The 27,012-nt window shown below is 42.5% G+C and overlaps 1 protein-coding gene across 2 annotated transcripts in view; it reads right to left on the bottom strand.

Moving 5' to 3' along the window:
* The window catches only part of RAI2 (retinoic acid induced 2), a 388,083-nt gene that overhangs the window by 346,329 nt on the left and 14,742 nt on the right, over positions 1–27,012 (bottom strand). Inside the window, exon 1 of one of the 2 annotated variants that reach the window (XM_060137086.1) lies at positions 17,394–17,474. The exons of the other annotated variant lie outside the window; for it this stretch is intronic. The gene's annotated coding sequence lies outside the window, so the exon portion shown is untranslated. Of the gene's footprint in view, positions 1–17,393; positions 17,475–27,012 lie in introns of those variants that run through there. 2 annotated transcript variants of the gene reach the window in all.

Below are 27,012 nucleotides of genomic sequence, written 5' to 3'. Positions count from 1 at the left end.
TCCTCAGAAATTACAAGAACAGCTTCTCTGTAATAAAGACGGGGAAAGATGGGAGGGTGGAGAATGATTAATGGCCCCTTCATAGTTGATGGGAAGCAAGTGCAATCTGCATTTTGGGTGTTGATGTTTTCTCACACAACGACATTCCCACATGGTAGCAACCTGGGAGATAAAAACAACAGCCTTGTTTGGGAGAAAGAAGGGGGTCTGTGTTCTTCAGTTGCTTTGGAAGAGAGCATGCATTTCGGGAAGTGTTGCCATAGGGGGCCAAAGGCTCCCGTGGTGTTTGGCAAAGCTGGAGGCTCTGGAAAGTCCAAAGGTGATATATTTAATAGGCGGCTGGTTTTCTTTCATCTTCATAGTAAGTGTCTAATCCCAAAGGCAAGACACAGCAGGTAAGATGAGATGAAGTCCCCATCACACTTTGCAGCTGAAACTAAGAGGGGAGAAAGGCTGAAAAACAGCAGCAGGGGATTCTGCTTCTGTAAGAGGAACCGAAAGAAACACAATGAAGGCGGAGCTGATGGCGAAGAAGGAAACAAAGGAATAGAAGCCACAAAGCAGGAATACACTAGCAGGATGCAGACAAGGGATCCATGTCCATGGGACACCCATGGGGAGAAAGGGAAGCACTCCAGTGAAGGGAGATGAAGATGCAGAGGGGGATGCAGGGCCACTAGGGAAGGCATTGCAAAATGTACCCTCTCCACAGCCATGCTGGCTGGAAGGCTTCTGAACATTGGGAGCCTAGTTTTAAACTATGATTTCTCTTCAAGGTGGAGGGACACAAAAGTATCTGCTTAACACCTGCCCGGCACTCAGCAAAATGCTTAGAGGTGAAAGATTAGGCCAAAGGATGTTTCGACTTTTACCCCCTGATTATAAAAGTAACACACGTCCACTGCAGAAAATACAAGAAAAAACAAATATTCCATGGTCCCACCATGAAGATACAACAGCTGCTTTGCTATTATTTTCTTCTCTGTGTGGATCTTTCTGAAAAAAATGAGACATCCAGTATATGAAGTTGTATATTCTCATTTCATCACTAAGTATTGTACTGTATTTTCCCATAATACTAAATATTTTTAAAAACATACTTTTCGACTAAATTAACATTTCTTGTATATAAATCTTTTGCAATTTTCTGATTATTTTCTTAGGATAAATCCCTAAAAGCTGAATTACTATGTCAATGGGAATGTTTACCTCTAAAGCGCTTATGCTTATTGCCAATTGTTTTACAAAAAGTTTGCATCATTTCCACTCCCACCACAACGTATAAGGGTGCACTCAAACCGCTTTTTGGTTTTTGCTGTAAAAAATCACCGGTCTCAGGCAATGTGGTGCTATTTTGGAAATATGTGAAGAAACCTAAAGTTTTGGTCCTGGTTCTGCTATGTGTATTTAGAAAAGTTTAGTTCACCTTTGCATGCCTCAGTTACCTTTCTTTTTTCCCCATCTTTATTGGAGTATAAATGCTTTACAATGTTGTGTTAGTTTCTGCTGTACAACAAAGTGAATCAGCTATATGTATACATATATCCCCATATCTCCTCCCTCTTGCATCTCCCTCCCACCCTCCGTATCCCACCCCTCTAGGTGGTCACAAAGCATTGAGCTGATCTCCCTGTGCTACACAGCAGCTTCCCACTAGCCATCCATTTTACATTTGGTAGTGTATATATGTCCATGCTACTCTCTCACTTCATCCCAGCTTCCCCTTCCCCCCTGTGCCCTCAAGTCCGTTCTCTACATCTGCATCTTTATTCCTGCAATGCCACTAGGTTCATCAGTATCGCTTTTTTAAACTCCATATATATCATGCCTCAGTTATCTTTAGGAACACTTCAAGCTCCAACATTCTTTGAAATTATGTTTTCTTAACAAAGAAAGATAACAAAAAGTGTCGTATTTTATCCAATTAGTACAATATGAAATATTAGTATTAAATGAATGCATATGTTACTGAAAATCTGTTAGGCATTTGTGGTTGGTAGAATTTAATACTCCTGAGAATAGTCACTAGAATAAGCTATTAAGGGAGGGCTTTGCATCTGTTTTGGTCACTGCTATATCGCCATGACAAAATGCATGCTGGGAATATATTGGGTGCTCTATAAATATACGTTTAATGCAAGAATGAATTCATGATGAAAGTTTTATTAACTAGACGTAGCCAACCAATATAGCCTATATGCCCTTGGCCCACCTGAAGGTCATCCACAGCTTTGGTGGACAGTCCCCACACACACTGGCAGATTGCAGCCTCAAGCACCTGGGTCTCTCTGCCTGAGGACTTTTCTCTGGCCATAGTAGCAGTCTCTGTCCATGCAGGGCAAACTATAATAGAAGTGCTGGGGAGTTAACACCCCCAGGAGTAACTCTCAAATCATGAGGGCTGGGAGTTGACAAATAAATACCCCAACTTCCTTGCCCCCTGGTGGGACGGTTCTGAGTTACGCTCTGCGCAGTCTTTCAGAGGATCCTTAGCAGGACGGAGCCCAGTTGCCCACAGCAATAACCTGCTCATCAACACACCCCTTTTTCCTTGCTCCCTCCCTGTGCTTCCTGGGATCACCTTCCAAATCAACAACTTGCATCTAAATCCTCATCTCAGAGTCCAGCTTGGGGGAAACCCAAACACTAGAGTTGACGTTTGCAAAATTATAAGTGCATGATTTGAAAATATGTCTTCCTTTTTACAAGGAACACACACCCCATCATTTTACTTCCTGGAGGCGGAAGTAGAGTAGTAAACTCACTTAGAGGCAGTGATGTAAGTGAGATTTTGTGACTCTGTGTGTGTCCAGAGCAGCCTTGGTCTCAAGGTTGATTTGAGAACAGATGCCAGGAAAGAGGAAAGGCAGCCAATTATTTTTAGAGAATTCAAATTGAAGAGTTAGATGTAGCTCTAAGCTGAAGAGGAATCAGAACCTGTTCCCCTCTGCCCTGGGGAAGACCTTGGCACCAGGATGCCAATCACCATATATCACCTGTGTGAGTTATTGGAACAAGGCAATGAAGGCTCATTTTTTTCTGAGTCCCTCTAGCTGTTATCACAGTGCTAAACAAAAAGAAGGTCTTCAAGTAAGAGGTGTTGACTGCTTGAAGCACCATTTGGGTATTTGGGTACTACTATACAGCAGGTGTAGGAACCACTGTATATCAGTCAGGATTTTATTGCAGACAATAGCATTCTAGCTAGGAAAAATCTGAAGGATACAGAGAATCTCTGAAAGACCAGAAAACCAGTTTAAAGGTTATGTAGTAAAGAACAATGCCACAAATTTCACCAAGGACTGGTCTGGTAGAGACACTCCTGCCACCTCCTAGGCAGCATCATAACAGCTGGTATCACCCACCCACTAATGCTGAATCTCTGCCTCACTGCTCCTGGAAGCTGGTATTGCCAACCTCAACCTCATGGATTCATGGAGTAACACTGGCTGCTTCCACATCACCTCAAATGTGGCCTGTGTGTGTTTGATTGGCTGAGCCCTAATCCCTACCTGCAAATGAGGTTGGGAGAGTAAGAATCTCATCCATTGTGGGGCAGTTTCCAAGTTTCGAGTGCTTAAGAGCCCAAAAGGCTGGTGGCTCCCATACTGGACAGTGCAGTACTCCTACTGGGATGGCAGTGCTTGAGCTGCGTCCTCCTCCTCTTCAGCTGCAAGCCACCTGCCATACTTGTGGTCAGGGCAACCCTTCAGAGAATGGGTATCTCTACACTGCAGTTAAGAAGCGCTGCATGATTCTGTTTAGGAGTTAAGCAGAGAAGTTTCTCACTCCTGGTCCTCAGTCATCCTGGCTCCCTGAGCAGTCTACAACCCTGTTACCTCTCTACTCTCACCTGCTGTTAAGTACTCCATGGACTGGGGACATGGGGGAGACAGGCAAGGCACTCACTTTGGGTTTAAAATTTAAACGGATGTCAAAAAACTCAGTAATCGAGATAAATATTTTAATACAATATTTCTAAATTAAAATTAATGTAAAAATTCATGATGAAGATAATATCAAAATTTTAAGTAACAGGCTCCACCAGGGCTGGGATTGGGGCAAGGTGAGGAAGGTGGGTGTGCAAGTACAAGGACTGTCCTTCTTCTTTCCTTTGCCTCAAGTGGCTCTCAGTGTCACTAGATAATGGGGTCGAATAAAAAAGTACTTTATTATTTAGGCTCAAATTCAATTTTAATGAAAAGTAGTAATACATTGCTTTGACACAATTACAATCAAAATCTCACTGGAGGGACTTCCCTTGTGGCACAGTGATTAAGAATCTGCCTCCCAATGCAGGGGATACGGGTTCGAGCCCTGGTCTGGGAAGATCCCACATGCCGCGGAGCCACTAAGCCTGTGCACCACAACTACTGAGCCTGCGCTCTGGAGCCCGCGTGCCACAACTACTGAAGCCTGCGTGCCTAGAGCCTGTGCTCCGCAACAAGAGAAGCCACCGCGATGAGAAGCCCGCGCACCGCAATGAAGAGTAGCCCCCGCTCGCCGCAACTAGAGAAAGCCTGCACGCAACAACGAAGACCCAACGCAGCCAAAAATTAATTAATTATTTATTTATTTAAAATCTCACTGGAATTTTTTTAACTTGCCAACTTGATTCTAGCATTTACACTGAAGAATCAGCAGGTGAGAATAGTGAACAGTGACCAAGAGCATGTCTGGAGAAATTAGGAAGAATGCAAGCCCTGTCTAGTTTCCGCTTCCTGGCTGGGCAGCCCTCGGCCCCAATTCCCACACAGTAAGGCCCAAGCAACCGCTCTTCAGTGTGGGGCAAATCATACTGTGAGGGAACCCTTTCCACTCCCAGAACTGTTCTTAGGTAAGAAGTGGTTAAACAGTCAGCAAGAGCCTTGAAGGGGGAAAAAAAGAAAAGAATGTTCCCAAAGTACAGCCTATGCCCTGAGGAGTTTCTGAAATCGGGGAGGTAAATGCCAGCAGTCTCCACCCCACAGATCTTCAACCACTCTTTCCCACCCCTAGACCACCCCCACCCCACCCCCAGGACCTGGCCACGTTGTCCCAGCCCCTCTTCTAGCAGCATCTATTAGGTCACTTCCACGTCTCCCACCTCCTGACCACCTCTGACTGCCCACACAGCGTGGACCTCAAAACCCCAGCCAAGGACGGAGCTCTGTTTGGTCTAACTCTACCACTCACTCATCTTTTTCTCTACCCACTTCCCAAAGGCACTAAGCACTTCCCAAAGGCCCCGCCTTCTAATACCATCACATTGGGGGTTAGGGTTTCATTATATGGATTTGGGGGGTATGGGGACACAAACATTCAGACCATAGCAGAGAGGTACTCATTTTCTTCCTTTCTCCCCTTGAGGCAACGAGGCTTCTCCCTTGGGGGTGGTCTCTGGCTTCCAGCTTCCTGGCCTTTGAAACCACACGCCGGCATTCTGGCTTCTCCTCAGGAAGCATCCCTAGCCCAGAGGCACAAAAGCCTGTGGTTGCGGCTTGGGCCTTCCCTGACCTCAGTGACTAGGACCCTGGGAGTAAGGCTGTGTGTCCACTTCTGGGCTCGGGCCCTCTGAAGCTGCACTCACAAGAACGCCCCAAGGTCTCCGCCACACCGTCTCCTCCCACTCCCCTTTGTTCCCTCCCCACTTCCTCCCTCTGTTCCTCTTCTCCTTGTATCAGACTCTGGGACACAGCCTTGAAGAGTCTGGGTACCTTCCTGCACCACCCACAGCCAAGGCAACAATTGTACTAAAATTAAAGTTTATCCAAGAACAACTGCTAGTTAACATATTACTGTGCTTATTGAAGTAGTTCTGTACTTTCTGGGAAGAAAACGTCAGTAGTTTGTTAAATGGGTCTTCTTGGTCTGAGAGGATTCATCTTCCATTGTCTTGCTTTCCCCCAAAGACAAATGCAACATTTCAGAACCAAGAACTTTCTGACCCCTTTGCTAGTCCTTCCCTGTTCCATCAAAGCTTCCCTATCATGTGTTCACATCACCAGGATTTTACACAGAGCCTTATCAGCTAATTAGTAAAGCAGTGATTTTCAAGCTGATCTGTATCAACATTTAATATGAGTTTCTTACCTATATATAAAATGTTTACATTATTTAAAAAACCAACACATTCCAGTAGTTACAGACAAAATGGTGTAACCATTAATATGCATAAATCATTGCAAAAATTTTTTTGATCGGTCTCCTAAAGCAAAGGAAATAAAAGCAAAAATAAACAAATGGGACCTAACTAGACTTATAAGCTTTTGCACAGCAAAGGAAACCATCAACAAAACAAGAAGACAACCTACTGAATGGGAGAAAGTATTTGGTAATGATATGACTGATAAGGGGTTAATATCCAAAATATATAAACAGCTCACACAAGTCAACATCAAAAAAACAAACAACTCAATTTAAACATGGGCAGAAGACCTGAATAAACATTTTTCCAAAGAAGACATACAGATGGCCAACAGGCACATGAAAAGATCCTCATCATCATTAATCATCAGAGAAATGCAAATTAAAACCACAATGAGATATCACTTCACACCTGTCAGAACGTCTATAATCAGAAAGAACACAAATAACAAAAGTTGGCAAGGATGTGGAGAAAAGGGAACCCTCGTCCACTGTTGGCGGGAATGTAAATTGGTGCAGCCACTGTGGAAAACAGTACAGACATTTCCCAAAAAACTAAAAATAGAACTGCCATATGACCCAGCAATTCCTCTCCTGGGTATATATCCTAAAGAAACAAAAACACTAATTTGAAAAGATACATGCACTCCAATGTTCATAGCAGCATTATTTACAAGTGCCAAGATACAGAAGCAGCCTAAGTGTCCATCAGCAGATGAATGGATAAAGATGTGGTGTATATATTTATACATGATGGAATACTACTCAGCCATAAAAAAGAATAAAATTTTGCATTTGCAACAACGTGGATGGACTGGGAGGGTATTATGCTAAGTGAAGTAAGTCAGACAGAGAAAGACAAATACTGTGTGATATCACTTATATGTGGAATCTAAAAAATAAAACTAGTGAGTTTAACAAAAAGGAAACAGACTCACAGATACAGAGAACAAACTAGTGGTTACCCCTGAGGAGAGGGAAGGTGGGAGGGGCAAGAAAGGGGTAGGGATTAAGAGGTACGAACTATTATGCATAAAATAAATAAGCTACAAGGATATACTGTACGATGCAGAGAATACAGCCAATATTTTATAATACCTATAAATGGAGTATAACCTTTAAAAATTGTGAATCACTGTTGTATATCTGTTAACTTACATCGTACATCAACTATACCTCAATTTAAAAAAAAACACACACACACATTCCAATAGTTATAAACAAAATGGCGCCGCCATTAACATGCTGGTTGGACCTATCTTTCGGCAAACTTTAATGCCTTATTGCTGTCCCTAAGAGTATATTTATTTGACCTTCTTGTGAAAGAGCCCTTGATCAGAAAGTGAATGCCTACTGAGAGACTTAAAAAATCTCCAGGCCTGCACACATCTCCTCACATACTGCTCACAAGCCCACGGGGACACAGAGCTGAGCCCAAGTGCCCCGCACTCAACAGCTTGTCACAAAATTACACGTGAGCACCAAGAACTGAAGCAGTGTGTTACAGGAATAATCGCTGAGAATGAAAATTCACTTTGGGGTTTTTCTTTTCTGCACTTCCTTATAGTGACTCTCATCTGGACAGTCAGGGGCATCCATGCTGCCTTGAGGACTACTGAAGGGGGAATGCAAAGAGAAGATGTGCAGATACTACTGTCCAAAATAAGAACTTGAAGCCCGCAGGAAAAACAACATCATTTTGAAAGCGAAAGCAGGATTGGTTGAGAGGAAAGTCTCTTGATAGAAAGAGAAGGGCAGTTTTCACACTGCTCAGAAAGGCAGTTTTATTACTGCAGTACAGCCTATCTATCTTGACTAATATAATATCCGGTGAGAGAGGGCAGAGAGCCTAATGCAAGCAGAAGGCAGATGTCTATAAATGTTGCCTGAAGAAAGCATTCTCTAAAGTGATAAGGTCACTTTTCCAAGAGTTATGTCCTCACCTCGAAGTCAGGCACCTCAATTCATGAAACTGCACACAGAAGAACTTGACCAAGAAAAAGGAAAAAGAATATCCTTCCTTTCAGGCTTTTTCTTTTTTGCATGTGGCTCAAGATTTAAACTTATCTGTCATTTGTCATTTAACATTCCTTCACACAATTTAAGTAGAAGGTAGGTTCTATTCCAAAGCACAAAACCAAGGAAGGCTAAAGCATAAAACCAGCCCTCTTTTTTTTTCTTTAAGAGTTTACTATCAGATCGGAAGAAATTCTTAAAACCCTAGAGCCATCTCTTAGTGCATATCCTGAGTCTATTTTTTCTTCTACAATGAATTTGCCCTGCTTTGAGTCTCTTCAGACAGTCAAACACACTAGAAGAGACCATGTAGTTTTCCTGATCAACTGTGCACGGATTACAGAATGTGGCCAGCACTCCGGAGTGCACTTTGAACTTTAAACTCGTATCAGTTTCTCATTTTACTATCGTTGTTTTCCGTCCATCTAACTTTCTCTAAGTTTCTACTCTGCTCAGGGAACAATTGAGAAGGTGGTATGCAGCTAAAATTAAAACCTGCCACTTCCCACATAAAATATGTAAACAGTGCAGCGCAGTTTGCATTTTTAAAGGCAGCAATTTCAAATTCTCTTAAGTAGTCTAAGAAAAACCATAGATCAGTTTAACCCAGTAACCTCCAACCCTTCACATTCCACAGGATTTTTATTCTAATTAATGGGAAGGATTAAACATCTGGATGTTTGGCTTCCCTCTAATATCTGCCATTCGGTTGACTTGGTTTATTATCCACATATGGCTAAATGAGTCCCTTACTCTCATTCTTCAAAATTCTATGAAAAGCACCAAAATGGAAAATTTCTTCTGACTCCTGCCTTGGAAAAGGATGTACTGGTCAGCATTATCAGAATCAGACTGTGGGGAAGTAGTGTGGGCCCCACCGTACAGCTACCCTGACTCTTAGGTGTCTAGTTGAGACACCAGAGCCTCAGGTAGACTTTGCAGAACTGAGGACTGTTGAACGACTTTATCATTTTGCTGATACTGTTTTCTGAAATTAGAATTATTTATAATACATCATTTTAAAGTAATGGGAATAAATGCATTTTGTTAACTGATAGGCATAAACACTAAGGTCTGTCCCTACATTTCCTCAAGTCTTCCAAACTTCTAGAGTCACCCTATTCTTTAATAGCAAATGTTTTGAGCCCCTGAATTATTCAGGTTAAACTACTCTATGCTACAGCAACGAATTAATTCCAAATTCTAATGGAGATTATTTCTCATGCACACAAAATTCATTGTAGGTGTTCAAGTTGAAAGGCTCTCCCAGGTGGCTTTTCTTCAAGCATTGATTCAGGGGTCCAGGTTCCTTCTACCTTGTAAGCCTGTCATCCCCTATATGCTTTGGATCCTCTGAATTTGGCTGACTGATGAATAAAGTGAGAGAATATAGAAGAGCACATGGGATGGTTTAGGGGCCTAGAAATGAGGTGCACCACTTCCACCCCTATTCAATTAGTCACATGGTTCCACCTAGATGCAAGGGGGCAGAGAATACAGTCAACTGAGTGCCCAGGAAGAGGAAATGGGTTTCACGTGCATTTAGCCAATCTCTGCCACAGCCACGTACCAACAGAAACCACAGTGTTCGATTCCATCAAATCGCCAAGAAGTCTCATTCACCTAATTCTATTTTTATTAAATATATAATTACATATTATTAAATATCATATTTAGTATTCTACATGATATAATAGCAATCATTCACAACTGAGGGTGATTTTTGAATCTTCTCCAGAGGACACTTGGCAACGTCTGGAGACAGTTTTGGTGGTCTCAACTGGAAGGGACAGTAAGCTTCTGGTTTCTTGTCCAGCATATAAGGAGCTTGGAAATCATCACTCCCAGCTCCACAATAAGAAAAAAGCTGAAGAAAGTGTAATTCAACAACTCTTCTTAGATTCTCCAGAGAACTGAGGTCATAGGGCAAACTACTGCCCCCAAATTTGTACAGACAGACAGACAGATACAAAGCATCATGTTTTACCATCAGAAGCAGAAATCACTACTGGAACCTGTAGAGGGTAGGAAAATCTAAGCTTTAATTAACAAAAGCTGGGAGCTCAATACGGACAAGCTTGTGGATTTAAAATGCCACAGAGTCCCAGCCTTAAGGGAGCCCCACTCTTTTCTGAATTTTACCTCCAGGTTTTCACAGTTAAGACTGAAGGGAGAGAGAGGGGACAATGAGGGGAAGGAAGAATACCGATATGAAAAACAGATGCATAGGGCTTCCCTGGTGGCGCAGTGGTTGAGAGTCCGCCTGCTGATGCAGGGGACACGGGTTCGTGCCCCGGTCCGGGAAGATCCCACATGCCGCGGAGCGGCTGGGCCCGTGAGCCACAGCCGCTGGGCCTGCGCGTCCGGAGCCTGTGCTCCGCAGTGGGAGAGCCCACAACAGTGAGAGGCCCACGTACCGCAAAAACAAACAAACAAACAAAAAAACAAAACAGATGCATAATTTATGATCCCATAGTCTTGTGCAAGAAGTGGGTTCATTCTCAGTTCTGAGCTTCCTAGCTGTCTACTCATAGTGGGAAACTCAATGAGTTCCATGACTCACTTTGTCTATTGTTAGCTAGTGACATTTCAGAGAAGCTTCTTCATCGGGTACTCATGATGCAGATACTACATAAAATAGTGATAGAGGGAGAAATAACCTTGAACTTAATATATCAAGTTTCTCAATGCCAGTGAGCATTACAACAACTAAACATAAATCAGCCAAAGCACTTCTACTGGGGCCAAAATAACAAGTTAGATAAAGAGCTATCTCAGGGTCGGGCTGATTCCAAGAAAAAAATTAGCATATCTAAAGGAATGAAAAGACTACATGTTTATTCAGGAAATCTCTCATAAAGAACCTTCCCATTAAGTCACTCAAGGGTACCATCTAACCACCTTCCCACTCCCAATGGTCTTGCTGATGACTACTGAGCCACTGGTCGTCCAGTGGCAGTTCTCAAGGTTCTTCAGCCTCAATACATACAAAAATCCAGTTTTCAGAAATACAAGATGCAGCATAAAGCCACATTAAATAGGACCAACTGAAGGAAAGGAAGTCTAGACCCATGAAAGTTCTAAATATTCAAAAGATATTCCAGTCCTTTAATATAATACAAGCAATTAACTAAAATATTACCATTAGAATTTCTCAAAGACTTGCTTTAGTAAGTTATTTCTAATTAATATACTTTTCTACCACTTTTTTTAATGTATTTTTAAAATTTTAATTTGATTTATTTTTGGCTGCATTGGGTCTTCGTTGCTGTGTGCAGGCTTTCTCTAGTTGCGGCGAGCAGGGGCTACTCTTCGTGGCGGTGCACAGGCTTCTCATTGCAGTGGCTTCTCTTGTTGTGGAGCACAGGCTCTAGGCACACGGGCTTCAGTAGTTGCAGCATAGGGGCTCAGTAGTTGCGGCACTCAGGCCCTAGAGTGCGCAGGCTTCAGTAGTTGCGGCACATGAGCTCAGTAGTTGTGGCTCGCGGGCTCTAGAGCTCAGGCTCAGTAGTTGTGGTGCATGGGCTTAGTGGCTCCACAGCATGTGGGATCTTCCCGGACCAGGGATCAAACCCGTGTCCCCTGCATTGGCAGGCGGATTCCTAACGACTGCGCCAACAGGGAAGTCCCTTTTCTACCACTTAATGCTGCCAAAAACTTGAAAATGGTTTGTTTCCCAAAGAGTTTAAATAGGTTTTACATGCCTTTCTTGACCCATATAAACTTATGTATAACCTATTAATTTGCTTATTCTTCAACATACTTAAGGCATTAATTCAGAATCAGGTAGTGAGAAATTTACAGAGGTTAAAACATAATGAGTCTTGACCTTTGAATCAGGCATGTGAAGCATATGCTCTTTTGTCTTTGTGTTATTTTTAAAGATTAAAGGGAAATTTCCTCATGTTTCTAGCAGAGGCAGGGGAAACATGGCCTTTTTAAAAAATATTTATTTACTTATTTATTTGGCTGCACTGGATCTTAGTTGTGGCATGTGGGATCTTCATTGCCGCGTGTGGGATCTTCAGTTGAAGCATGTGGGATCTTTTAGTTGTGGCATGCGGGATCTTTTTTTAGTTGTGGCATGTGGGACCTTTTTTAGTTGTGGCATGTGGGATCTTTTAGTTGCAACATGCAAACTCTTAGTTGCAGCATGTGGGATCTAGTTCTCTGACCAGGGATCGAACCCCAGCCCCCTGCATTGGGAGCGTGGAGTCTTAACCACTGGACCACCAGGGAAGCCCCAACATGGCCATTTTGAAATATGCCTAGATCATTCTCTGCTTCTTAACAAAGCCTATTCTCAAGAAAACTATTTTGCCAGGGCCTTAACAACTGGGGTTTTACTAACTGACCTGAGAGAAGGGAAACACCCAACTCCAGCCACCTCTAGCCTTCCTATCTCACCTAAGGTTGAGGGGGGGATAAAAGGCACTTGTGGGGGGTACAGACTCACTAAAAGACTAAGACCTAATCATAGGATTATAGAATATATCCCACACCTTACCACATCAATATGGGCTCTTGTATAATAATAAAGTAATACAACTGAGAGAATTGCACATCTCAGACCTTATTTAAGAAGACTCTAGGGAAACCCAAAGACAACAGGGGATACAAAAATAAGGACATCAGAGGAAATTTTAGCCTTTGATACCTACAGCTACGGCAAACAATAAGCACATCTTAACTCCTAAGCAGTTAAAACATAAAAACCTCACACTAGAGGGATATGTACCTCAGTTCTTTTTATCATTACATCATGTGTGACTTTCTACAAATAATTACCAGGCAGTCCAAAAGGCAAAAAACACACCAAGCATCAGAATCAGACTCAGATATGGCAGAGATTTTGTAATTATTAGACTGAGAATTTAAAGCAACTATGATTAATATACTCAAGTCTCTAATGGAAAAAGTGGATAACATGCAAAAGCAGATGGAAATGTAAACAGAGAGACAGAAATTCTCGGGATCAAAAGGAAATGCTGGAAATCAAAAACACTAACAGAAATGAAGAATGCCTTTGATGGGCTCGGCAACAGATTAGACATGACTGAGGAAGGGATCAGTGATATGTTAATAGAAATTTCTAAAACTGAAATACAAAGAGAAAAAAAATTAAAAGATAGAACATAATATCCAAGAACTATGGGACAATTACAAAAGTGTCATATATGCATAATAGAAATACCAGATGGAGTAGAAAGAGAAGAAATATTTGAAGAAATAATAACTGAGAATTTTCCAAAATTAATGACAGACACCAAACCACAGATCCAAGAAGCTCAGAGCACACCCAAAAAGATAAATATTAAAAAATCTATACCTAGGCATATCATATTTAAACTGCAGAAAATCAAAGACATAAAATATTGAAAGAAGACAAAAGAAATAAAACACTTTACCTATAGAGGAGAAAAGTTAAGAATTACATCAGACTTCTCTTCAGAAATCATGCAAGCAAGAAGAGACTGGAGTGAAATATTTAAAGTGTTGAAAGAAAAAACCCACCAACCTACAATTCTCTATCCAGTCAAATTATCCTTCAAAAGTGATGGAGAAATAAAGACTTTTTTAGACAAACAGAAATTGAGGGAATTTATTGCCAGTACACTTGCCTTGCAAGAAATGTTTTAAAAAAAAGTTCTTCTAGAAGAAGAAAAATGATATAGGTCAGGAAGTCAGAACTACATAAAGAAGAGTGCAATAGAAGGAATAAATAAAGGTAAAATAAAATATTTTTCTTTTTCTAATTCTTAATTCATCTAACACAAAACAGTTCATAATAATTGTAGCAGCAGTGTATTCAGCGAACGTAACTTATGAATAAGTGAAACGGATGACAGCAGGTTATAAGGGATGGGAGGGAGGAATTGTGAATACTCTGTTATAAGGTATTTGCACTACCTATGAAGTGGTATAGTGTTCTTTGAAAGTCTATTTGGAATCATTGTAAATATATATTGGAAACTCTAGAGCAACCACTAAATAGAAGTTATAAAAAAAAGAAGTATAATTGATATGCTAAGAGAGGAGAGAAAATGGAATCATATAAAATGCTCAATTAAAACAAGAGAAGACAGAAAAAAGTAGAAGACCAAGCAAACAAACAAAGGACAAGGGCAATGAACAGAAAACAGTAACGACTAGGGGGATGATACTGGCATCTAATGAGTAGAGACCAGAGATGCTGCTAAACATCTTTAAATGCACAGGATAGGCCCCTGCAACAAGGACTTCTTCAATCCAAAATGTCAACAGTGATGAGGTTGATAAACTCTGTTATACCAATGTCTCATCAACCCCAGGAATTATATATCTGAAAATTTTGTTAGTTACCGAATATGGCAGAGACAGCTAACCATACGATAAAATTCACGTATTTGCTTCCATGGTATAAAATTGTTGCTAAGGAATGGTTTCTCCGTCAGGTACTATATTTCTAACATATGGGTGGAGCCATATGGCTAGTTTTTGACAAAGGAAAGTGAGCACATGTGATGTGTGCCCCTTCTGAGCTCAGGTGATTAGGAAGCAGGTATGCCTTCTCCATCTTCTTTTCTTTCACTTGGCTGCTAGCTAGATACAAAGGATTAAGCAGTGGAGTCTTATGCCCTATAGGACAGCAGAGACACAAGATGGAAGGAGCCTGGGTTCCTGAATGACTGCATGGAACACTGTCTGCTGACCAGGAACTCCCTGTGGACAGTTATGAAGGCAAGAAATAAATTCTATTCTGCTAAGCCACTAAAATTTGGGGGAATACTTTTAACAGCAGCTAGAATCTCCCTAACTAATACAGTGAAGTTTTAAAAGGTGCTTGCTTCCAAAAGAAACCTGAATCACCAACATTAAAAACTTACTATTGAGGTAACACATCTCTTGAACAACTTCTTCGATTGTTCAGGAGACACTGCAGATTCTGTCACAAGGGTTATGTTAGAAGACTCCATTTCTTATGAAGTTTTCAAACAAGACTTTATCTTGAAATAATGACTATTGCATGTGTCATTCTCCCTTATCCTTCTCCCCCTCCCCCGGCTGAGCGAGACGTATAGTATCTCTCTCTTGTAACAGCCCCAGTTAAATTTCCCAGTTACCCCAGGAGCTTATGGACCAGCCCAGCTTCCAGCTCCCCTAAAAAAGAGAACTTCAGGTGCCATCTCACTCACTGGTAAACCACCAATTCTGTTTCTGTTGCTGTAGAGAACACAGAGTCCAGTAGAAACTGGTCAGTCCCTATTAATATTTTGAATATTAAAAGAAGGAGACTTTATCTAAATGTACCCTACCTAAAGCTACAGTGAACCATGCTAGACACATATACATAAGAATCTCATATGCAACAAAGGTCATCATACTAATCAGTGGTGAACTAAAGGTTTATTAAATAAACTGTCTCAGGCCAACTAGCTGACTAAATCAGAAAAAAGAACAAATAGCCCCAAAGTTAGATTCTTACTTCACACCATACCAGAAAATAAATTCTTGATGGGTTGAGAATTAAAAGAGAAACACAAATTTAAAAACAAATGCTTAAATCATATTGACATGGTAACAAACTTCCAAAATATAAAAGCAGAGAAAGAAATCAATATGATCATCTATAAACAACATAAGTAAAATTAAAAGGCAAATGAGCCAGCAAGGAAAATATCTGTACTACATTTAATATTATTGACCTAAATACTTTAAAAATCAGTGTCTTTTAAAAGATGAAATCCTAAAAAAAAAGAACATGAAAAAATAAATAAAAGATGAAATCCTAATGGAAAAAGTAGGTGAAGGCTGTGATAGACACTTCACAAAAGAAGAAATTTAAATGGCTAATAATGTGCGAGAGAATGTTCAATTTCCAACTAATAAATGAATGCAAATTAAAACATACTACTTTTACCTTTCAAACTGATAATAATTTAGAAATGATAATTTAGAAACTGTCCTACTCTGTTTTGATAAATGTGCAATGACATGAACAGTCTCATTACCTTCTTAGAATGCTATAAATTGCTAAGACTTCCTGAAAGGCAATTTGGCAATATAGATCAATGGCTTTAGAAAATACCACATACTTGACCCAATAATTCTACTTCTAGGAATTATAGCTACTAAAGAGGTAATCAGAAAAGTGGGCGATGATGGATGTACAAGGATTGTCCCCCCCAGCTTTGTCTATAATAGAAAAATTGGGAATCACCTAGAAGAATGGCTAAATAAGTGATGGCACACTTATTTAATAAAACCTTAAGCGTCCAGTAAAGAACACATTGTTGAGGAATATATAACGACATGAGAAAATGCTCAGAACATAACGTAAAAAGCAGGATATAAAACTACATTTCATGTCACAATTTTATAGTGAAATGCAATGAAGAAATGTTAGTAGTAGTCTCTGTAGTGAGATTATGGGCGGTTTCTAGTTTCTTCTTTATTCTTTTCAGTGTTTATCCTCCACATTTTCTAATTTTAAAAGTTTTTACCTTTATAATCAGGAAAAAAGCAAATGAAATGTTATAATCCTTTTTAGCTTTCCATATTTCCAGGGGGAAATTGTCTTGATTATTCGTAAAGCTGAATGTTCTGTTTCCGACTTGGTAGAGCCTGTATACGCTAAGAACTGACTCTAAGTCAGCTATCCGGGTGGGCCTGGTAAACTTCTCACTTTGTTACTCAGGCAACTTCCCAGTTCAATGTTTTACATGCCAGCCTTGTCTGTGGCACAACTTAGAAGTTCTGAATTTTTTAAGAACTCAAGCGAAATTCCTCAGAAAACATATCTGGTTAGTAGCTGCCTATTCAATGAAGCAGTGAAAGTAATGGGGAGCAAAGACAGGGAATTCTTTAAAAAGCACTCATTTTAGGGCCTCCCTGGTGGCGCAGTGGTTGAGAGTCCGCCTGCCGATGCAGGGGACGCGGGTTCGTGCCCCGGTCCGGGAAGATCCCACATGGCGCGGAGCGGCTGGGCCCGTGAGCCATGGCCGCTGAGCCTGCGCGTCCGCAGCCTGTGCTCCGCAACGGGTGAGGCCACAACAGTGAGAGGCTCGCGTACCACAAAAAAAAAAAAAAAAAAAAAAAAGCACTCATTTTACTTGAATTATCTAGAAAGAAAAGAAAAGGGAGGAGGGAAACCTCGTGGATCTAAAAAAAAATCGCTGCAGTGTCCATTGAAGGTCACCATTCCGGTTGCAGGATGCTGTGTAACAAATCACTTCAAAGCTTAGTGACTTAATACAAGAATCATTTATTACCTCTCATGGTTTTCTGAAGTTCAGGAATCTGGGAACAGCTTAACTGGTGAGTCTGGCTCAGAGCCTCTCATGAGATTGCATTAAGATGTCAGCTTGTCTGGGGCTGGATCAGGACCCACTTCCCACATGGCTCACACTCATGGCTGGCAAATTGGTGCAGACTGTTGTCTGCAGGCCTCAGTTCCTCTCTCTGTGGGCCCCTGCACAGAGCTACAGACGTGTCCTCGTGGCATGGTGCTGGCTTCTCCTAGAGGGAGGGATCCAAGACAGAGGCCCCAATGCTTCTTAGGACCCAGCCTCAGCAGTCACACCGTCACTTCTGCAATATCCTATTGGTGACATAGGTCAGCCCTATTCAGTGGGGGAGAGAAGGAGAGGGGAGGGGTGGGCTGTGACTACCAGGAGGCAAGAATCGTGGAGGCCATTATACAGGCTGACTGCCTGGTTACCTATCCAGCATCTTGACAATGACCACTTCCTGACAAATCCACAGACTTCTGTTTGGGTGTCTTTCTTTTCCCGATACCATTGGTGAGACTAATTGAGCTAAATGTAATTATAGCCCTTGTGACAGTGATTGGCTCAAAATTCCACACCTAAGCCAGTTAGCACATGGCATTCTCCCAGCCTCCATGATTATTCAGGGGTTGGCGGATGACCAGATTCAGGCCAATGAGGCACAAGAGGACACTTTCGGGGTGCTTCTTAAAGAGAACCACCAGAAAAGATGGTTCCTGTCTTCCTCGGGCTATTGGGGTATGGATCTGAGCCCCAGGGGTGCTGCAGCACCTTCTACCAGCCTGAGAATCAAGCCACCCTGTGGAGGAGGAGAGCTGAAAGATTCTCAAGAGAAGATGGTCTTCATAGGACCAAAGCTGATCACTGCCCGGCCAATGGGCTCGTCATTTATTTGGAGCAATTAATTTCCCATATTTTTGAAGACACTTTGAAGATAGGGCTCCTAGCATATACAACCAAACCTGATTTTTCTCACCTGCAAAATGGAGACAGCATGAGGCTAAAAGAAATGAAGACAAATGTTTTGACTACAAGAAATCTTGCTCTTTAACATTAGGGGTAATTATATCTACTTGAACCAAACCAAAATTTGGGACAGCTACCCTGACATGTGGATAAGAGTATGACCAAGCAGCTTTGATCCAACACGTCCAGAACCAACAATGGCTACACCCATAGGCCAAAGAGATGACTGCTTTGGGGGTGCAATGTCAGGACCGCCTGAACAGGATGTGCTGGGATCTGGGGTCCCAGCTGGGGGAACAGTAAGCTCGAGATTTCTGAGCTGTGGCGAGGGACACCAGGAGGGGTCACACAAAACTGATCTTCAAAATGAGCCCCAAGTGGCCCTGAGACGTCCACCACTTCTGGCCAGTGCCTGAAATGCCACATGAGCCCCTGATCTAAGGCTGAGAGGAGGAATATGATGAAGCTTAACAGTCACTAGCATCTCACCATAAATCGAGGTCTTAGCCCCGCCTGAGATTTGTGTGCAATATTTGTACAGAATAAAGGAACATGCCATGGAAGTGAAGGGACAGAGAAAGAGGTCCAAGAACCTGGAGGGCACTGAAGACTAACTTGGCTGCATCGTACTTTTGCAGATAGCATAAAAACTTGGCTGATTCATAGTTTTGCCAATGGCAGGTCATTTACGATATTTAAGAAGCATGTAAATAGACTTGCTATAATGTCAGGCACTGCACTGAGTGCTTTACGTTTACTTATTTAATCCCGTCAACAATCTCATGAAATAGGTATTCTTATCATCCTTATTTTACAGATTACGAAACTGTAAAATAAGGCACAGAGATGTTAAGAAACTGTCCCAAGGTCACACAGCTAGAAACCAAGGCACAGAGAAGTTAAGTGACTTGCCCATTATCACACAACTGGTAAGTGGTAGAGTGAGGACTTGAATACAGTCTTTGCTGCCAGGGCCCATGCTCCTAACCACCACGCCTGCTGCCTATGCTATCACATTTCAGTTTCTTTGCAGGCTTGCTGTTAAATGTCCCCTGGTGGGGATGTTCCTCTCTGCATGACTGTTTACCCTAGGGTCTTAGCGAAGCTGGAGCAGATTTAAGTACATGTGGTAGCTGTGGGTGGTTTTTTTCTATCAGGTCTGGCCCTCAGTCCTGGGACACTGGGTTGCCACAAACTCTAGTTATGCTGTCTTCAACCAGCCTGATGAATAGCCATAACTTAATGCAGCCAATCACGAGGGACTCAGGCTAACCATTTACTTCTTTGCCCAAGCTTCCTGATCATTCCAGGCCTCTGCCCATCACACACCCTCCTTCTTAAATACTATCATCAGTGCTGGGGTCATTAGGGAGAAAACCAATGAAGAGGAAATGATTATAGAAGTTACATCTGCTGTTCAGGCAGCTGTTCTCTTTCCTCATTAGGACAATCAATCATTTTTCAACCTCATTTTTGTAACTAGGAAAAGGCTTCATTTATTCTAAGACTAAGGAGTAGGAATGAGGGAATTAAATCCCACAGGTCTTTAGCTGACGGGATTTTTTTTTTGTTAATATTCTGTCCCCGCCAATGACCTAATTAAGCTTTCAGAGAATGATAAACTCTCAGCTCCTCTGTCTCGTTTCCATCGTGCTTTTGCAGAAGAGGAGCTCCACACCCCCAGTAGTCCATGCCTTTTCTTCCGGCTTTCTTTTCAGTCTCATCTTTGTAGATTAAGCTCAGCTTTCTCTGACTTCCTGCAAGGGCTTCTTGGAAATGTGTCATCATCACTAAAACCTCACAGCCAAGCTGCAGTGTCATAGAGGCACTAAGTCATATATCCGTGGAGTCAGAACTGTAGGGGAGGAAATTCACCCCTTGTAATGATGATGAGCCCCAAATATGGAGGCAGACTGCCCAGTTCAAATATCAACTTTGCCCCTTACTAGCTATTTGGCCTTGGGCACGTTACTGAGCCTCCTGGTGCCTTGGTGTCCTCATCTGCAAAATGGAGAATAAAAGTATATACAGATCTCCTGGGGTTGTCGTGGGGATAAGTTAAATAATAGTATACATAAGGCACTTAAAACAGTGTCTGGCACACAGTAAACAAAATTTTATGTATATCTATTATTATTGTTGCCGCTGATGCTGTTGTTGTTATTATCTAGTTCACCTGCCTGTGATGCTTATATGTCCTCTTGAACATCTTCCTCTTCAAACCCCCAAAGTCTGATCAGCCCAACCATCTGACTTCTCCATGCCTGTGTCCTGGCTGTTGAGAGTTTTGGGGAAAATCAAACAAGTGTGTGAACTTCAAACTCATGTTCTCCAAGCTAGGCCCACTCCCCACGTACTCCACCGGTATGCCATCGGTGTACTCCACCAACCAGGATCCAGGCAGAAAGACAAAGCACCAGTTATTTCAGCAGAGGTAAACCAAGGATGGCAGATGAAATTGCTGAAAAAGACACTGAAGAACTCAAGAGGTAGACAGGGGATGCTGAGATAACACAGGAATCGGTGGCCTCCCCGGGATGTGGAGGAACAAAGGGAAGAGGTTGAGGTTATCAGAACCTAGAAGCCTGGAGAAGGGACTCCATGGGGTTGTGACCCACAGCCCCAGAGAGGAGACAACACCCATCTATGAAGGGACGTAATGAGGCTGATTATGAGAGTGTTGGGGAAAATGCAAACTGATTGGGAATCAATTAGTGCCAGGGTGATGCTCACAGCAACAGGAAATAGATATTAAACTCACAGGAAGCAAACAGGAAAGGGCAGCCACCTGTCCTGCCGCACTGATCTTTCTAAAAAGCAAATGTGGCCAGGTCACAAGCCTTCTTAAATCTGTGGCTTTCTCCGCATCTCCAGCAGAGTGTGGAGTGTAGCTTGTTGTATGGGCCTCCTAGAGCTGGTCCTGGCTTGCTCACAAGCACTGTCTTTTCCCGCACTCCAAGCTCTCTCCCTGACAGCATCCACGCCAACCATGTTGAACTCACTGCATTCTCCCAAACACTCCGTGCCTTTGTTCTGGCCTGGAAAGCTCTTCTCTATGAAGTCTTTGTTGATCACCCAAACTAGAAATGGCTAATCCTTTCTGTGTGCCCTCCCTACAAACCCAACATACTTCATTTAGCAGATGCTGCTGGGGCCCTGCCTACATCTCCTTGGAAGAGATGCTTACTATGACGAGGAAGACACAGAAGGATGCTTGCTATGAACACCTGTCGCTCCACCTGGGGCTCTATATTGGCCCACCAGCGCACATTTGGCCAGGTGCTCAGGAGTAGTGCTAGGGAGTTAATGCCACTCCAGACAGCCTTCAAACACTGATGAAGAGGGATCTGATGGCTAACTGCCCCAGCTGTGTGGCCCCTTGATTGGGAGAATGAGACACATTTACACCGGCTGCTAGAGTTCCCCAGGGAGACTGAACCCTGGTTGCCTATGGTAGTAACTAGCTTAAAAATGCACCCTTCATCAGCTTTCTTCTGTTCCCTGCCTTAATTCCCTGATCTTTCTTACCAGTATTTCCTGGCATCACTTCCCAAATAACTTGCATTCAAATCCTTGTTGCACAGGCCTGCTTTGAGAGAAACCCAAATTACGACACTTCTCTCGCAGCCTATTACATAGTGTTGTACTCCCGTTTAAACATCCCTATCACCCTAAGCACTCTCAACTCTATCATTCTTCTTGTATCCTCAGGTCGTAACACAGTTCCAGTCACCTAATATGCCTTCCATCCATGCTTACTGACTAAGGGGAGAGATCTGAAAACCAAAACTGTGGCAGTGTAAAATGTGATGTGTGATGAGCGGGGATTATTGAAGAAGGCTAGCAAGGGGCTCTGAGATTATAATTCACATTTTTGGAGGTGGCGCTACTTGGGCAGCCGAAGAAAGGGAGTACAATTGCTACTTCGGAGGAGATGGAAATAGGAGTAATAGAATCATTCACACACACACACACACACACACACACACACATAAACACACAGAGAAATGTGAAAGACAGGAATTTTGTCCCTTTCACCCACAGGTCTGGCTCCCACAGCAGCTGTCTCCTCTAATTCTAACAATCATATATCCCTTTACGCTACTCTAAGAAATGCCAAGCCCGAGTCACATCACTGTGGCAGCCCTTTCACTCTGAGAAGCTCAGAAGGCAGGCAGTCCTAACATTGTCTGGCATGGCTGATGTCCAGCTTAAAGGCCATCTGGTCCCTCTCTAATCAGGACCAGCCATGTTGGGAATACTCCCTCCAAATTAATCCTTCCTGCGAATGAGACTGATCATAAATAAGAGCCTTTCCATAATGCCCAAGAGTGTCCCAATTCTCTTATGACTGCCAGCATTAGAAATAAAATCTCCACATACTAGAGTCATTTCACCTTCTTCTGCAGGAGGGCTTCTGTGCAACCCAAGCACTGCGTTCTATTATGCAAGTTATTCTGACCTCTTCTAGCCAAGCTCCATACCAACAGTTTTTTTACCATATGCCCTCCTGCCTGGACAACCTGGGGGCCTCTAAATCCACGCATTTCATGACTCTTTCCAATAATGTAACTACTAGAGAAGATTTTTAAATTATAATTATTTTCTTATCTAACTTTTTTGAGCACCTACAGTGCGCCAGTACCACTCACAAAGCACTGCGCAAAAATGGTTCACAGACAGCAGCTCTTTAAATCCTCAAAACAACTCAAGAAGAAAGGTAGGTGGATTCGCTTCATGTCACAGTAGGGAAAGCAGAGAGTATGTCTGACTGGCTTAAACACAGGCTTTCCAACTCCCAAGCCTGTGCACTTTACCACAGTATTATTCTGGCATTATTTCAAACGTCATACAATAGAATTTTATTACTGAAAGGGATCATAGAGATTAACTAGAATCCAACCCCCTTCTGAGATGCTACTCCATGATAATTTAACACATGGTCTTGGCAATCAGACAGACCTGAGTTGGAGTTGCAGACCTGCCACTTAACTAGCTGTGTGATCATAGACAAGACCTTTACTCTCTTGGGCTTCCCTGGTGGCACAGTGGTTAAGAATCCGCCTGCCGATGCAGGGGACACAGGTTCAAGCCCTGGTCCGGGAAGATCCCACATGCCGCGGAGCAACCAAGCCCATGCGCCACAACTACTGAGCCTGTGCTCTAGAGCCCATGAGGCACAACTACTGAAGCCTGTGCGCCTAGAGCCCGTAATCTGCAACAAGAGAAGCCACCGCAATGAGAAACCCATGCACCGCAACAAAGAGTAGCCCCTGCTCCCCACAACCAGAGAAAGCCTGAGCACAGCCATGAAGACCCAACGCAGCCAAAACTTAATTAATTAATTTTTAAAAAATAAAAAGAGGGCTTCCTTGGTGGTGCAGTGGTTGAGAGCCCGCCTGCTGATGCAGGGGACACGGGTTCGTGCCCCGGTCCGGGAAGATCCCACATGCCGTGGAGCGGCTGGGCCCGTGAGCCATGGCCGCTGAGCCTGCGCGTCCGGAGCCTGCGCTCCGCAACGGGAGAGGCCACGGCAGTGAGAGGCCTGCGTACTGAAAAAAAAAAAAAGAAAAAGAAAACAAGACCTTTACTTTCTTTAAGCTTTTAGTCTCCCCATCTGTAAAATGGAGCTAATAGGTACCTCCTGAGGATAGGATTGTTGTGAGGAAGAAACGAGATGCTGTATGAAAAGGACTCAGCTTGCTGCTTAGCAAGTGTCTATTAAATATTAGCTAACACTTATGTAGCACTAACTACATTCCAAGTACTCTTCTAAGTGCTTGCCACACACTGAATTCATCCTAATTCCCAAAATTACCTCAGGAAGTAGCTACTATTATAATCCCCACTTTACATATGGATTAACTGAGGCATGTGTCAGACACCAAACCACAGATCCAGGAAGCTCAAGAGAACACCAAGCAGGATAAATGCCCAAAAAACTACACCTAGGTCTATCATATTCAAACTGCAGAAAGTCAAAGATAAAGAAAAAATTCTTGAAAGAAGACAGAGGGCAAAAATATCTTACCAATACAGATGCAAGGATAAGAATTACATCTGATTTCTCATAAACCATGCAAGCAAGAAGAGAGCGGAGCGAAATATTTAAAGTGTTAAGAGAAAAAACCCACCAACCTAGAACTCTGTAACCTTTGAAATTATCCTTCAAAAATGAGGAGAAATAAAGATTTTCTAGGACAAAAATTGAGGGAATTTGTTGCCAGAAGATCTCCCTTGCAAGAAATGATACAAGAAGTTCTTCAGAGAGAATGAAAATGATATAGGTCAGAAACCTGGATCTACATAAAGACAGGCAGAATATCAGAGGATGAATTAAAAGAGGCAAAATAAAAACTCTTATTTTTCTTATGCTTAACTGCTCTACAGGTAACAGTTCATTCAAAATAATAATAGCAACAATGTATTCAACTATGTGTTCTTACCTGTATATATATATATATATATATATATATATACACACACATATGTTTATGTATAAATGTAATGAATAACAGTAATGATACAAGGCATGGGAGGAAGGAATTAGGACTATTTTGTTGTTATAAGGTACCTGTACTACCCATGAAATGGTATAGTGTTACTTGAAAGTGGACTCATATCTGCTGTAAACATATACAGCAAACTCTAGAGGAACCACTAAAAAAGTAAATAGGAAGTATAACTGATATGCTAAAAATGAGAGAAAATGGAATCATACAAAGTGCTCAGTTAAAACCGCAAAAGGCAGAAAAAGTGTGAAAGACAAAAATAGGAAAAAAATAAGGGCAACAAATAGAAAACAGTAACAAATATGGTAGATAGTCATTCAACTATATCAATAATCACTTTTAAACATCAATGGTCTAAATACACCAATTAAAAGACAAATTGTCACCACAGAAATACAAAGCATCCTAAGAGACTACTACAAGCAACTCTATGCCAATAACATGGACAACCTGGAAGAAATGGACAAAATCTTAGAAAGGTATAACCTTCTAAGATGGAACCAGGAAAAAATAGAAAATATGAACAGCATTTTTAATGTGTTGCTTTATTAATTTTTGAAAGGTAATGGTCCCCGCTCCTCAATTTCACCAACCAAAGAGGACGATCCACATTCCTCTCCTACTGCCTTCGGTGATACCACATCTGAGATTCAGCCCCAATTTTCTTTCACCTTTTCAGGATTAATTAGAAAAACGTGCCCCCCAGTAGGAAATTAGTATTTGAATTTGTGAGGTTATACAATCATTTTAGAGATTCAAAAAAATAAAAGAAAAAAGAAAGAAAAAAAAGACAAATTGTCAGAGTGGGTCAAAGAAACGACGACTACATGTCTACAAGTAACTCACTTTAAATATAACGACACATATAGAAAAGTAAATGAATGGAGAAAGACATACCACGCTAACACTAATAATCAAAAGGAAGCTGGAGTGGCTGTATTAATTTCAGAGAGAACAGACTTGAGAGCAAGAAAAATCACCAGGGATAAAGAGGGGCATTACATAATAATAAAGGAGTCAATTCTCCAGGGCGTAACATGTATGCACCTAACAACAGAGTATCAACATATGTGAGGCAAAAACAGAACTGAAAGGAGAGACAGACAAATCCACTATTACAGGTGGAAACTTCAACACCCCTGTATCAGAAACAGATCCAGCAGGCAGAAAATCAGTAAGGACATAGGTGAACTCAAGAGCACCACCAATCAACTGGATTTAATTGACATCTATAGACAACTTCGTCCAAAAATAGCAGAATAGAGGGGGAGTCAAAATGGTGGAGGAGTAGGAGGATGTGGAGTTCACTTCTCCCCACAAATGCAGCAAGAACACATCTACAGATGGAAGAATTCTCACAGGGCATGTGCTGAACACTAGCAGAGGACCTCGGATACCTAAAAGGACAGGAAAGATCCCTATGTAACCAGATACGATGAAGGAAAGAAGAAGGGAAAAGGAAGAGGACAGCAAGCGGGACGGGACCTGCGCCCCTGCGAGGAGAAGCTGAAGAAGAGGAGAGGTTCCTGCACCGGGAAAGCCCCCTCACTGGTGGGGAGATCAGCTGGGACAGAAGTGGAGCTTCGGAGGCCAGGAGGAGAGTGCAGCAATCGGTCTGTGGCAGGAAGGACAGAGTGAGACCTACACGAGCAGTGCATGCCACAGCCCTGCACATCCCAGCCTGAGACATGTGTCCGCCGGTATGCACAGGGACTGGGTGCTGGAACTTGGGGGTTTGGAGAGCAGACCCAGGGAGAGGACTGCTGCCAGCTGTGAGGAGACGGCCTGAGGGGATGAGAGCAAGGAGCCGTGCAACTGGAAATGCTTGTGGAGGAAGCCTTGACAGCCACAGAAGCTAAGTGCCATTGTTGAGTGATGTGCAAAGGGCGGGGCCCGCCATTGCAGCCTCTCTCTCCATGTGCAGGCCCCTGCCTCCACAGGCACTAGGAAGGGCTCCTGCTGGAGTGGGCTTGCACACCCCTAGCTGCCGCCGCCTCCTCTGCCACCTCCCACCCAGGCGGGCTCACGTGCTCTGGGGCAGTCTTGGGAGCAGACGCCTGTCAGTGGCCCACAAGCAGAGGCAGGGTTGACACCACAGCTGAGCCCCAGGGGTTGTATGACTA

This window comes from Lagenorhynchus albirostris, chromosome X (genome assembly GCF_949774975.1).
Source record: "Lagenorhynchus albirostris chromosome X, mLagAlb1.1, whole genome shotgun sequence".
NCBI lineage: Eukaryota > Metazoa > Chordata > Mammalia > Artiodactyla > Delphinidae > Lagenorhynchus > Lagenorhynchus albirostris.
The sequence above is the reverse complement of the archived record's forward strand: the minus strand, read 5'-3'. Positions and strand labels throughout refer to the sequence as shown.